The sequence below is a fragment of the Macaca nemestrina genome, chromosome 14, assembly GCF_043159975.1.
Source record: "Macaca nemestrina isolate mMacNem1 chromosome 14, mMacNem.hap1, whole genome shotgun sequence".
NCBI lineage: Eukaryota > Metazoa > Chordata > Mammalia > Primates > Cercopithecidae > Macaca > Macaca nemestrina.
This window is the reverse complement of record NC_092138.1, coordinates 44,936,901-44,951,554: the sequence shown is the minus strand read 5'-3', so window position 1 is coordinate 44,951,554 and position 14,654 is coordinate 44,936,901. Positions and strand designations below refer to the sequence as shown.

Genomic DNA, 14,654 nt, shown 5'->3' with positions numbered 1-14,654 from the left:
ATAGAGATGGGGTTTCACCATGTTGTTCAGGCTGGTCTCCAACTCCTGGGTCCAAGTGATCCACCCACATCGGCCTCCCATAGTGTTGGGATTATAGGCATGAGCCACTGCACCTGGCCAGACTGTGAAGTTTCTAAGGATAAAAGTAATAGGTAAAACCTCAAAGGAAAATGTTAGCATATTTTACTACAAAAAAAAAAAAAAAAAAGAAAGAAAACTTTTGCATGCTAAAACATCGTAAAATTTAGAAGTAACAATATAGGATGGTATTTTTCATAAATATGGCAAGAATAATGTTAATAGTTTTTCTGTTTCAAAATCTCAGTAGTGTAAGAAAAATTCTAAAACTCTAGCAGGAAAAATGGACATAGGCAATTCATGAAGGAAGAAATATGCATCATCATTAACTTTTTTATTTTTATTTTTTATTTTTATTTATTTATTTATTTATTTATTTATTTTTTTGAGACAGAGTCTCGCTCTGCCACCCAGGCTGGAGTGCAGTGGCCGGATCTCAGCTCACTGCAAGCTCCTCCTCTCGGGTTCACACCATTCTCCTGCCTCAGCCTCCCGAGTAGCTGGGACTACAGGTGCCCGCCATCTCGCCCGGCTAGTTTTTTTTTGTATTTTTTAGTGGAGACGGGGTTTCACCGTGTCAGCCAGGATGGTCTCGATCTCCTGACCTCGTGATCCGCCCGTCTCGGCCTCCCAAAGTGCTGGGATTACAGGCTTGAGCCACCGCGCCCGGCCAACTTTTTAATTTTTATATTTTTGAGATGAGTCTTGCTCTTTTGCCCAAGCTGGAGTACAGTATCATGATCTTGGCTCACTGCAATCTCTGTCTTCTGGGTTCAAGTGATTCTCGTGTCTCAGCCTCCTGAGTAGCTGGAATTACAGGTGCCCACCACCACGCCCAGCTAATTTTTGTATTTTTATTAGAGATGGGGTTTCACCATGTTGGCCAGGCTGGTCTTGAACTCCTGACCTCAAGTGATTCGCTGGCCTTGGCCTCCCAAAGTGCTGGGATTGCAGGCTTGAGTCACTGCACCCAGCCCATCATCACTAGCATTTGAAAAGTAAAAGACAAAGTTTAAATGATGAGATACTCTTCTGTTGGACTGTCAGTGCTCCTATTTATAGTCAGGCTCATTTGTTTTCATCCCCAGCTCCGGAGGCAAAATATGAGTCAAAATTTACAACAAAGTTGTGAAACAGGAGATATTCCTATGTAGATGTGAGTGTCTATTTATATTTTTAAAAAAATTCCAAGGTGCATGTTTTTGCCTTTTAGATTGATTTATTAAAATTTAGCTTGATGGAAACTGGTTTTATTTTTTTACACCACCAATGTATTATTCGTTTTTTACAAAATTTAGCATCTGTTAACAAGGGTTTGTTGTAAATTAATTTCTCCTTATAATACTTACTTTTTTTTCTAATAAAACCAGCAAGAAACACCTATACAAAATGCTAAAACTGGCAATGCTCTTGATATTGTTAGGGTTTCTATTTTTTCCCTCCCATTTGTGTTGATAGTAGAATATAAATAACTAGATATATTTTTATCAGAAACAATCAAGAGGCAGTCCAATAAAAGTCTCCATTTCCTTCCACCTTCAGGCTTTGTAGAAGGTGAGGGAGCGGTGTAGGAATTGGTTATGGATGACATGCTAAGAAAGATGAACCCCTCTGCTGTTCCTCCCACCTCCTTTCTGTTAGAGTTACTTTATTCATGCCCATTGCAACCCAGACAAACCCATCTCAGACCCAGGAAAATATGAAGATAGTTCTCCATTGACTTAAGAGAGACTCCGGAAAATTCAATTCCCTTGGTTACATGGAGGACGTTAAATTGTGCATAAATAAATTTTTTGTTATTTGATTTTAACATTGTTTTATCGTGAACGGCCTGGTTGTTTCATTCTAACAACAATTATTCTCTGCTACAAACAAAAGTCCAGAATCCAGCCTGGCCTGCCAAATTATCAGAAAGGGGTTCCTAGAATATGCTGGGAACTTGGTGTGTGTGAACAGCAACACTAAGTTTGGGAAAAGCAAGAGGTAGCCTTTTGTCTAATCCTTGTCCGTGCTGTTTAGTTAAAGCGCAATCAGGATAATAAGGCTGTTCTGTCAGAAAACCGCGCTAATGAGTTGCAATTTCTCAACATCTTTGGGCTGCTTCTGAATACTAATTACTGGGAACTGGAGAGCGTAAGAGGATGCGCGCCCTGCGGATATGTAGTTAATTCGCGCTTGTCTCACAGGCGCTGAGGGGACAGGCTACTTCATTCCCCCAAAGAGGATCCGCTGGCTTTTCCCCTTCCCATCTTTCAAGTTTTTCTTTTTGAACAGCTTCGTTAATTGAGGTTAAGTGGTTTGGTTGTCATAGAAACCAGTATTCCTCACAGGCTGATTGTGTCAAAGGCATCGTTAATCTGTTTTCTCAACTCTCTCTTCCTCATCCATCTAATTGCAGTCCCCGTCCCTGCCTTTTTAATGACATCATTTTGGACACTTTTAGGACATCATACGTGAGATTCTGCACAATTTATTTTCTATTCAAATTCCATATTACTATGTGAGTCGCCATCTTCCCACTCCAAAGGAGTAAGATCTCCAAAGGTGGGAGAGAAAGTCACAATTGAGTATGCCTCAGGTGCAATTTAGTATTCCAAATAAGGGAGGATTTTGAGGCCTTGCCTCTCCTTACCTCCTGAGTTTTCTTTTAGAAAGAAGACAGATTTTAAATTAGTGCTTTTGATGTTGTTCTGGAAACTGCGATCTTGGAACAGGTAAAGAACCCGCCATGTTGGGCCTGTTGGAAGAGGAAGGAGGGAGCCACCCTCCTACCGAGGTGCCCTTGAGCCTGGCGAGAGAATGTGGAGGTCAGTAAGTTGTCTGTTCCTCTCAGAAAACACTCCTGGTGCAAAACACTGTGTTCTTTGTATCCTTTTGCCTTGCTGTCCATTTTCTTTTTCTTTTTTTTTTTGAGACGGAGTCTCGCTCTGTCGCCCAGGCTGGAGTGCAGTGGCGTGATCTCAGCTCACTGCAAGCTCCGCCTCCCGGGTTCACGCCATTCTCCTGCCTCAGCCTCCCGAGCAGCTGGGACCACAGGCGCCCGCCACCACGCCTGGCTAGTTTTTTTGTATTTTTTAATAGAGACGGGGTTTCACCAGGTTAGCCAGGATGGTCTCGATCTTCTGACCTCGTGATCCGCCCATCTCGGCCTCCCAAAGTGCTGGGATTACAGGCTTGAGCCACTGCGCCCGGCCTTGCTGTCCATTTTCCCACAAAACTGTCCAACAAGGAAAATATGGCTTAGCAGTGGCAATTTGTCCCCTGTGGTTCTAATCCATGAGAAGATTCTCAAGTGATGTGTTTTACCTTTGTCAGTGGATAAGGTTTTTCTTGTACACCTCCATCCTTATGCAAGGTTGCTAAATTCTCTGTTCATTATTATGATGGGCATATGAACATCTGAAACAGTTTGGCATGAGACCAGGCTAGGGTGAGGGTGGGGTGGGGGTAGGGGTAGGGGTATATCACCTGAGGCCAGCTCAGCACATGCTCCATCCATTCTGCCTCCTGTCCTGGTGATGGAAGAATTTTGAGAATTTTTTTATTGGCCTTACCACCGTACTTTAATGGCCATACCACCTTACTCCTGGGAAAGCCAGATCTCATCTTGTTCCTGTTTTGCTCCTGTTTTTATGAGGTGGCACGAAAAAAGCTTGGAAGTGATGTTTACTTGAATGTAGTCACATATTAGTTGTACGTAAATTGTGTATTATGATTTTTTCCTTATTTCTTAACAGTTGGCACAATTATATTCCTTACATTTTGTTTTGTGATATTTATTTGACTAGGTTCATATCGTTTTCACATCTGTATTCCTTGGGTAAGACTCCCTATTTTTTCCTCTGTTACCTGATATTTTCCATCTGTGTATTACAGTATGCATATCGTTTATTTACAGTTAATTTGAAAGCATGTGTTTTCAAAACATGAGTTATTTAAGTTAATCACATTTCTATCCTGTCCAGCAGAGTGCCCAACACACATTATTTAGTCAAAGTATTTGTTGGATAAGTAAGTGTTGACTCAGGACTAAAACAATTTTGACTTATAGCCAAACCAGTTTACAATAGGAAAAAACACCCATTGGTGTTGACTGTCAACAATGGTAACAGAGTTGATTAGATTTAATGTGTTTACTCTTTAAGATGCATTTCTAAGTTAGACCAAAGGAATGAAGCAATGCATAAGGAAATTACACAAAGCAAGTTGATGGCTAAGATTATGCCTCTGCAATTTTAAGTTAAACAAATTTAGTGACACCAAATTTGATCTGGAGTGTGAGAGAGGGCCTAGAATGACTCCCAGTTTTCTGGCACAGGTTCCTGGAAGAAAGTTGGCAATACAGGGGGTGAGTGGGTTGGCAGGATGAGTGGGGATGATGGGTAAGCTGAGTTGAACACGTCAAGTTTGACTCTAAGCTAGCACTGTGCAGAACTGAATTGGGCACCTGTGCAGAGCTGAAGAGTAAAAGACAAAGGAGTCCACAGGTTATGTTTTTCTCAGGTGGCCAAGCCTGTAATGCATAAATGTGGAAGCAACATGTCTAATATAGTTTCAAGTAAGAAGCCCCCTCTGTCGGGGCTGTTGGGCACTGACAATAAATAGAGAAAGCAGGCAATGAGTACTTAGGAATTAGTGCAGTATGAAAAGTGAAATTCAGATTTGTGACAAAACTTCATCTTTTAATTAGGAGTAGTCAAGGCTCTTTTTATGTCTAGGAAATCACTCAAGTGTCCTCTGGGACATTTTTTTTTTTAATTAAAGAGCAATTAAGCCCAAGAAAGGGCAGCAACCAAGGTAGCCCCAGGATCAAGCCCCACTGCGTCACTGTCTGCCTCCCTCTCCATTGATTTCCCTATTTTTCCTTCATGCTTCGTGGCCTGTCTTTGCACGTTTATTCCATTCTTCTCTTGTCTGGTCAGCTTTGTGTCTTCATAGATTCTTGCTTCTTCAAAACTTTATCTTGTACAGGGTCCATTTTTGTTACTCCACTACCTCATGGGATACTTCCACCTTCAATTCCCTAGATAAATGACAATATCTTTGATTCTCCCAATTTCAGAATTCTTAAAAGAGAATATTGTTCATTTCATGTTTAAAATCATGGTGCAGGGGATACAGGGTGGGGTTACCTGGCTCATCACTCGTTTATCAGGTGTGTGGATGAGGGACACCACAGAGCAGACGTGGAAAACCAACTCAAAACCCCACTCAGAGACATGCAAGACCCTTTGCAATCCAAATAATTCAATATTTCTCTAACTGCTTCTCCTTTAGAAACAAGGATTCATATCATAATAGTTCTTTCATCATAATTTTTTCTTTTTATCTTTTCTAAAAATAATTACATAAGCCAGGTGTGGTGGTTCACACCTGTAATCCCAGCACTTTGGGAGGCCAAGGCAGGAGGATTGCTTGAGCCCAGGAGTTTGAGACCAGCCTGGGCAACATAGTGGGACCCTGTCCCTACCAAAAAATACAAAAATTAGCCAGGCGTGGTGGCACACACCTGTAGTCCCAGTTACTCGGGAGGCTGAGGCACGAGAATTGCTTGAACACAGGAAGTTGAGGCTGCAGTGAGCCATGATCGCACCACTACACTCCAGCCTGGGCGACAGAAGTGAGACCCTGTCTCAAAAAAATGTACAAATATAGGCCGGGTGCGGTGGCTCAAGCCTGTAATCCCAGCACTTTGGGAGGCCGAGACGGGCGGATCACGAGGTCAGGAGATCGAGACCATCCTGGCTAACACTGTGAAACCCCGTCTCTACCAAAAAAATACAAAAAACTAGCCGAGCGAGGTGGCAGGCACCTGTAGCTACTTCGGAGGCTGAGGCAGGAGAATGGCCTAAACCTGGGAGGCGGAGCTTGCAGTGAGCTCAGATCTGGCCACTGCGCTCCAGCCTGGGCGACAGAGCAAGACTCCGTCTCAAAAAATAAATAAATAAATAAATAAAAAATGTACAAATATAAATTTTAAAATATGAAACATTTCACAAATTTGTATGTCATCCTTGCACATGCTAATCTCTGTAGTTTTCAAAATTTTAGTATGTGTGCTGCTGAAACACCATAATTTTTAATATAGTGAGCAACATAAGCATTCAAGTGGAGATTGTTAAATGATACCATTTCTGAAGTCCTTTTCCAGAACTCATGTAATTTTTTAACGTTTTCACAAATACTGCTTAAAAGCCAGACTTGCTTTCCTGCCTTAAGGAGGTGCAGCAGAACGTAGAAGCCACCAGATGTCACTATTGCAGATAGCATTCCAAATTCCCCAGCTTGCATCTGATACTGTTAGTGCAGTAAGAGTTGACAGGCTCCAAGAAGTTATCTAAATGGTCCCTCCTGACAGGAAGCCACAGTGAACAGGTGACTTGGGTGGTTTACCTTTAATGAACTTCTGAAAAAGAGCAAGGTTTATAGAAACACATATCTCTGTGGGCTACTTGCAAGACAGTCACCAAAACAACCTTGCCTCTAAAGTCTCTAAGTCTCTGAACATCTGTGAATCTGTGATTCTAAGCCAAATAGAGATGGTCTCTGCCCACCACTCAACATTTGTGTGCTTTTGTTTTTGTTAAGATCAAAGAATTTTAGTAGACAGTATATTATGCATTCAAAATTGCAGAAACCCTAATGGTGAGAAACATTAAGAGTACATCAGAGTGATGGCAAAGATTTGCTGTGTGCTTGGATAACTTCCCTTGGCTAACGAGGGTAAGAGGCTGAGGACACAGAAAAAGGCTGCTCTTCAGATCACTGGTCCGCTGCTCCTGCAGGAATACTACCTCCTTGATGGTTGGAATTTGACTCATCTCTGAGGTTTTCATGTTAAAATGGAAGGTGGAGTGTTAATTGTGGTTTTGCATCCCTCTGACCACGTATTTCTTCTTGTATTGTCTTTTTATTTTTTTCTCTGCCTTCCTCTTCTCTTGTATCCCCCTGCCTTCTTTTTTCTTTGCCTTAATTATCCTTTCACCTTTACCCATAGTTCCAAGTAGCTTTGAAGGCATTTCTTAGCTCCACCAGGAGCAACTGGTGATCTAGAAGTTATGATTCTGGAACCTGGTTTCTTGCCTCTTCTCCTAATGTTCTAGACCACAGACAGAAGAAGAGTCTCACCTACTAAAAATTGATGGCAAGGAGGAAAAGCAGAACCAAAAGAAAACCACTGAAGACATGGGTAGGCAGGAGGGTTCAGTAAATGGTTGCTTCTGAAGACATATCATGAAGAAGCAGTTCCATGCAAAAGTGGACTTGAGAAATGCCACAGCCCATATGCACTTTGAGGGAGGTTTACAAGGTATGTAGTGCAGTCAGGGTTCTAATATGTGTTCCTGCAAAAAAACTGGTTTACCCTTTCTTAGTCCAGCATCCCCTACTTTGGTTTGACCACAGATCCACTTTAATGCCGTTGCTGATTATGCACATGACCTAGTGGCCTGCAGAACTGATGCTCTGTGGATTACTTTGGGAACTGTTTCTGCTCTGGGAGAGTTTTGTAAATCCACTCTCACCAAGGAGGCAAACCTCTTCTAGAACAGGCCCAGGCTTGGGTTTTTGTATTCTGAAATGTCATACTTAAAGCAAACAGAATCATATACAGGGGATATAACTTTTGGGGGGTATAATTACATCACTAAAAATAAATGCTAACTTACTGAAAAAATTGAAACGCTTTCTTCTCTTTGGAAAATTTCTCACTGCTTGAGATAGTTATAGCTTTAGATTGTTTAATATTGTGGCGTGCCCATTGTGTGCCCAGTGCTCGCCCAAGGATGCAAGGACATATAAGACATAGTTCTTGTTGAAAAGGAAATATAGATGCAAATCCTACAGTCTTTTGCTACTTAATTCTTATACTCTGTTACTTCCGCTGTTTAGTAAGTGAGTGTGTTACCTGTGATATGCTTAGCACCGTTTCTAGAATCAGGTAATCCTTAAGTAAGTAATAGCAGGCACTATTAGGTACTTAGTTAAATGCTTTGAGTTGAAGAGAACATCATAGATTATTTAGACCCTTCAAACTTCTTTTCCATGTCTCCTAAGAAGACTAAAAACAAACCTCAAGTAGATGGTTTTCAATCTTGCGGTCAAGGTTCACTGTAGAAAGTGCAGCTTTGTACCCCAGAGCTATGGGAAGCACCCCACCACACCCTCCTCTTTCCTAAACTTGGGGAACTCATCTGCTTTTAAAGGGAGATCATTATGATCATCACTATGATCTTTGGCATCAAGGCCAATTGGTGATTTGGTTTTATTGTTGGAGATGTGACAATGGCGTGACTTGTGCAGGTCACAGACTTTCCTTACTCTCACTTGGACCCAGCACCTCTCCAAGGACACCAGTGCATTTTTCTCAGGGTTTGCCTGAGTTCAGTATCCAGGTTATGCCATTTCACAAGCATCCTGCCTTTTTACATTCACAGTGGGTATGGGGTTCCTCTCATTTGGACTTACTAATACAAAGGACATTAAAAATAATCCCCTCCCATTGCCTCTGTCTTGGTTGTGCCCTGAAGTCTCAGATGCAGTGGAGTATGGGAGTGAGGGCCCTCAAAGTCTCCAGATACTCACCCTGGACAAAAGGCACTCACCGGGCTGCACTCTAATGATTAACCACAGCATACACCTTGGTAGCTCTGGCTCAGGATTCCCAGTCTTCTCAGGAGATAGCCCTCCATATTAGTTTTGTTGGGATCCAACAAATGCAACCATTATTTCCTTATTACTATCAGGTCTAAAGTCAGAGAAGGCCTACCAAATGCCTGTTTAATTGACTGATCCAGATTGCTCTTTGAGATATTATGAGTAACTCCCTAGAAATGGTCTCTTCTTTGAAAAGAAATTCTGTAGGACATTGGCAACTTCTTCGTAGGTAGGTCTGTGATTCTAAAAGGACATGTACTGATGAGATGAAAGCTGATTTTCAATATTATTTAAAGTTTGTCTCATGGACGAGATAAGCAAATTCTAAATAGACTTTAAGAAAATTCCTTTTTGAAGCTTCTTATTGATTTATGAGCCTTACAAGTATAACCCCTGGAAAATAACATGTAGGATTATGGGATTTATTTTGTGTATTTGCTATGGGGATGAAATAGAGTTTTGGAATTATTGAGGCCAGACGCAAAGGGAAATTAAATATGGTCTGTGGATGAAAAGAAATGTTTAAAAAGTGCCCTACAAGACATATCAGGTAATAAAGCACCAGGGCCAGATGGATACACAGCTGTATTACACAGAACATTTACTCATAAATTACTTCTAATTTTAGAAGAGGTTTATAAACATGCTTCGGCAACTGAGGAAACTTCTTGTCTCCATTTCACTGGCAAGAAAAAAGAAATGTATAGGCTATAAATTCATTTTATTCTTTAACCAAAAAACCATGACTGTTAGATTTATAAAGCAGTATACTTACCATGATCAAGTGGATTTATTTTATGGAAAATTTCTCAAAAATAATAATTACTATGTATTTTACATTATAAATACTAGATCATTGAAAAATAGATATGGATAAGGTTTCCACCTAGTGAACTGAAGAGCTAAAAATAGCTCATCTCAAAGAAATAGTCACAGAAGGTTTTTGTAGAAATTTCAAAATTAGTCTGAATCTAAGCAGAATATATATGACTTTTTCATTTCTGTGAACATATCTTTGAAATAATCATAGATATATTAAATTATTTGACATCTTACACATACTTATTTTCTTTCTGTTTTTTTTTTTTTCTCTTAAGGTCTCACTGTGTCACCCAGGCTGGAGTGCAGTGGTACTATCATAGATCACTGCTGCCTAAACCACCTTCACAAAGATAGTAATGGTGAGAAAATTATGGCACTGAAGGAGATCTGATTTAACCAATTCCCGTCTTGCCTTTGGCCTTCAAGCTGCCTTTAATTATTCCTGTGCTTTGGCCAGGCTAACTTTAGCAGACATTTAGTTTATAACTTAAATGATAATAGCCCTTTCCCCAAACTCAACTGCCTTTGTAAAGCTAATGAGAGACCACCAGGCTAGGAGGGTAGAGGAGCCTGAATTCTGCTAAGGGGTAGACATAAACAATTACCAGCTATTATTCTGGAGGTCACAAGACAGCAACTTCCCCAATTACTCCTGCAGATAACATCACTACTGTAGAACCTCAGGTTGGCCTTTGGAGATACCTTTTCAAGATTTTTGCATGTCTGACACTGATGGCTTAACCTGGACCTGCAACCACTCCTGTGGCCCCACCCGGAAGCAACTCAGCATGCAGGACGACAACTTCCCATACCCCTAGGACTGCACCCCCAACCAATCAACAGCAGATACCTATTCCCTAGCCACCCCACCTCTTCCCCCAAACTACCTTTGAAAATGCTCCTAGCCCCCAAATGCTCAGGGAGATTGATTCGAATAATCACTCTATCTCCCACATGGTGTGACTGGCCCTGTGTCAGTCAAACTCTTTCTTTACTGCAGTGCCATAGTCTCTGTGAATTGATTTGGTTTGTGCAGCAATCAGGAAGAAACTGGTGGGTGTTTATACCATCTTGAATTCCTGGGCTCAAGCAATCCTCCAGCCTCAGCTTCCTGAGTAGCTTGGACTACAGGTGTATGCCACTGTGCCCAGCTAATTTTTAAATTTTGTGTGCAGACAGGATCTTGCTGTCCTGCCCAGGCTGGTCTCAAACTCAAGTGATCAATCCTCTTGCCTCAGCCTCCCAAAGTGCTGGAATGATAGGCATGAGCCACGGAGCTCAGTTGTATTTCTTTCTTTTTTATAGACGGCATCGTGCTGTGTCACCCAGGTCGGTTTCAAACTCCTGAGCTCGAGCTCGCCTCCCACCTTGGCCTCCCAAAGTGCTGGAATTATGGGCATGAGCCACCACACCCAGCCCATATTTCTTAAAGTGTGGTTTGAAATTAAAAAAAAAAAAGGAAAAAAAGCCTTTATGTTCAGTTTTAGTAAATTATATATTCATAATAGATATTATGCAATTATTATAAATGATATAGAATATTTAACAGCAGAAAGATGGCCATAATATTTTAAGTGATAAAAGTGACTCCAAATCAGACTTTATGGGATGATTCACTTTCTGTAAAGATAGATAAAAGTGTGTTTATGTATCTGCAATGCCTATAAGGGGGACTTTTTAGAATCAATTAAACACTGAGACCCAAGACTATCAGAGGATGCATTTGGCCCAGGCTGCTGTGGAAGGTGTCAGACAGGAACCACAGTGCATCTACAGGGCAGCATCAGGCATTCCTTTTCAGTGTGAGTTCTTGTGCCAGTACAGATGTGGTACAAGGGAAGGCAAAACACATTAGGCAGGCAACTGCCGTGGCTTGGAGGCCTCAAACTTCACAGTGGCTAAACACTTCTTTTAACAACTCAATAGTGTAACCCCTCAGTGGGTTCACCTTGTCAGCTGCCTAGACAGAGCTGATTTATCCAGACGGGGAATTACAATAGAGAAAGAGTAATTCACACAGAGACACACAGTGCGGGAGACTGGACTTTTATTATTACTCAAATCAGTCTCTTTATTATTACTCAAATCAGACATTTGGGGATCAGAGTTTTTAAGGACAACTTGGTGGGTGGGGACAAGCCAGTGCCCCGGGAGTGCTGACTGGTCAGGTCAGAGGTGGAATGATAGGGGGTCAAGCTGTCTTCTTGTGCTAAGTCAGTTTCTGGGTGGGGGCCACAAGATCAAATGAGCCAGTTTATTGATCCAGGTGGTGTCAGCTGACCCTTCAAGTGCAGGGTTTGCAAAATCTCTCAAGCACTGATCTTAGGAGCAGTTTAGGGAGGGTCAGAATCTTGTGGCCTCCAGCTGCATGACTCCCAAACCGTAATTTCTAATCTTGTGGCTAATTTGTTAGTCTTGCAAAGGCAGTCTAGTCCCCAGGCAAGGAGGAGATTTTTCCCTGGGAAAAGCCTGTTATCTTTGTTTTAAACTATAAACAACTTCCTCTGAAAGTTAGTTCAGCCTCTGCCCAGGAATGAGCAGGAACAGCTTGGTGGTTAGGGAAACCCACAGCTTTGTTGTCTGATCAGGTATTTAGAGTTCATTTATAGTCTATCCTAGTCCAGATGCAATTTACCAACAAGGGTCATCTTTATCATTAATCAATGCTGCTTAGTATCATAGTTGATGTTCTACTTGTTAAGCAATGAAGTACTGAGGTACTCTGTAGGCTTTGGTGTCTTGGGGGACAGGATTGGGGCTCCAATACTGACAGATCTTGGGGTAGCCATGGCTGTTGTAGCTCTGAGTGCTGGATGGAGGGTGGTCACCCAGGGTGCAGGTTTCCTGTAAAGTTCTCATCTCAATCTTTACTCTGAAGTTTCCTTTGAGACAATTTCCAAAGAGTCAAGAGGTATGCAATCCATGCAGTAATTTCTAATGAAGCTGTTTCCCTGTTCCGTTGGTTCTGAATTGAGGGTCGTTTACCAAGGCCTTAATAGATTAAGTCCTAATTCATCAATCGAAGGCCCTCAGTATCTAATCGCATTTCCCATGCGTTCCAGTGCGGGCGATCTTCTATAGCCAGTGACATCTGCTCTCTGGACCCTGTCATTATGGTGGCTTTTCTCTCTGTTATGTCTGAGCCCCAAATGCTTCCACTCTGCATACAACCCTCACTCCTTTGCCAAACCCTAAGACTCCTTAAGGCACAGTTAAGTACCTGCTCTACACAAAGCCTTCCAGACTCACCCTTCCTGTACCCATAGCTGTGCCCTGCCAGGTCGGTGCATAACTCCTTTCTGACTTCCTTTGGCGTGGAAACTCTCCGTGCTCCCAGAATTACCAACTGCTTTTTCCTTACTCCCCCAGCATTCTTTCCCCATAAAGCCAGCTGTAGTACTGCATGTTCTTCAGTAGGTGGCAACCTTCACAAACAGAATTCAGGCGATTTTTTTGCTTTGCTTGTCAACAGGATAGAGCCCCTAGTGAGAGGCGCTGATACCCAGAGCAGCTACCGCTGCTGAGCTTATTCACTAATGAGAAACATTTGCTTTCTTGGAGTCGCAGAAACGTTCCTACTATTATTCTGTTTTGTGAGGGGAAGCAGTCTGAGTTGTTATTTCAGTGACTGCGTTTCCCAGTCACCATGGGTGTAGAAGATGGGAAGATACCAAAGCAACGCTCCTCTTTGTATTTTTCCCCTCAAAGAATTGGGAGAAATCAAGATTAAAAAAAAAAAAAATTGAGTATGTGGTTTTTTTCTTTTTACAAGATGATAATAATGTAAACTTTTTGTATGGAGTTTGTTATTGTTGTTGTTGTTGTTTTGAGACAGGGTCTCACTCTGTTATGCAGGCTAGAGTGTAGTGGCATGATCTCAGCTCACTGCAACCTCTGCCTCCCAGGCTCAGCCATCCTCCCACCTCAGCCTCCTGAGTACCTGGGATTACAGGCAGGTGCCACCACACCCGGCTAATTTTTGTATTTTTAGTAGAGACAGGGTTTCACCATGTTGCCCAGGCTGGTCTTGAACTCCTTGCCTCAAGTGATCCACCTACTTTGGTCTCCCAAAGTGCCGTGATTACAGGCTTGAGCTATTGTGCCCAGCCTTGTATGTGGTTTTTATCATTAACAGTAGTGGGAAGCAGAGAATTTAAAAAACAAACCCAAAAAACAAAAAACACAAAGCTAGACTGCTAATTGAAAACAAAGATATTTGAAAAATTAGGTATATTATTCAGAATTCTGTCTCTCTTACAAAAATATTTGAGAATCGGCTGTGTTCTGACATGGAGAAGTTGGCACATAACGTGGGTACATTTGGCACACGGACGTTTCTGGAATACATTTTCTGGAATGATGACACAGGCCTTACTGTACTTGAGATCAATCTTTCTCTGTGAAAAAAAAGTTCACATCTTTTTTTTTTTTCTTTTGAGTCAGAGTTTTGCTCTTGTTGCCCAGGCTGGAGTGGAATGGTGCGACATTGGCTCCCTGCAACCTCCGCCTCCCAGGTTCAAGTGATTCTCCTGCTTCAGCCTCCTGAGTAGCTGGGATTACAGGCATCTGCCACCACGCCCGGCTAATTTTGTATTTTTAGTAGAGACGGGGTTTCTCCTGGTCTAGAACTCCCGACCTCAGGTGATCTGCCCGCCTCAGCCTCCCAAAGTGCTGGGATTACAGGCGTGAGCCACTGCGCCTGGCCCCGAGTTCACATCTTAATTTTTTGTTGCCACTTCCTAAGGCATCTTGCTTGAAAAATTAGTGCACTCCTTTTCTTGTGTCCTCTTCCAGAACTTTGGGTCACCAGTGTACATTTTACTTGTTGTGGGAAATTTTCCTTGGATCATGCAACCCTTAATACATATTACTTTTCCCTTAAATCATCTTCAAGTATAATATTAAAAAAAAGAGACTGAATTTTAGCAAGCAAATAGAAATATCTACTTCTAAATAGACATTGTGCTCTTCAAAGAAATCTCTATGGGGAACCAGGCATTTCTTTTAATGATGATTTGGTGACTCAAAACATTTCCAAACTCCTCTTCTGGTCTTATTTCAGTGCTTGTTGCAATGGGACAAGGTCCATTCTGGGGTCA

General features: G+C 41.9%; 1 pseudogene; it reads right to left on the bottom strand.

Moving 5' to 3' along the window:
• Positions 1-6,055: 6,055 nt before the first annotated feature.
• Positions 6,056-6,149, bottom strand: LOC112427933 (U6 spliceosomal RNA; annotated as a pseudogene).
• Between the last annotated feature and the right edge of the window lie 8,505 nt (positions 6,150-14,654).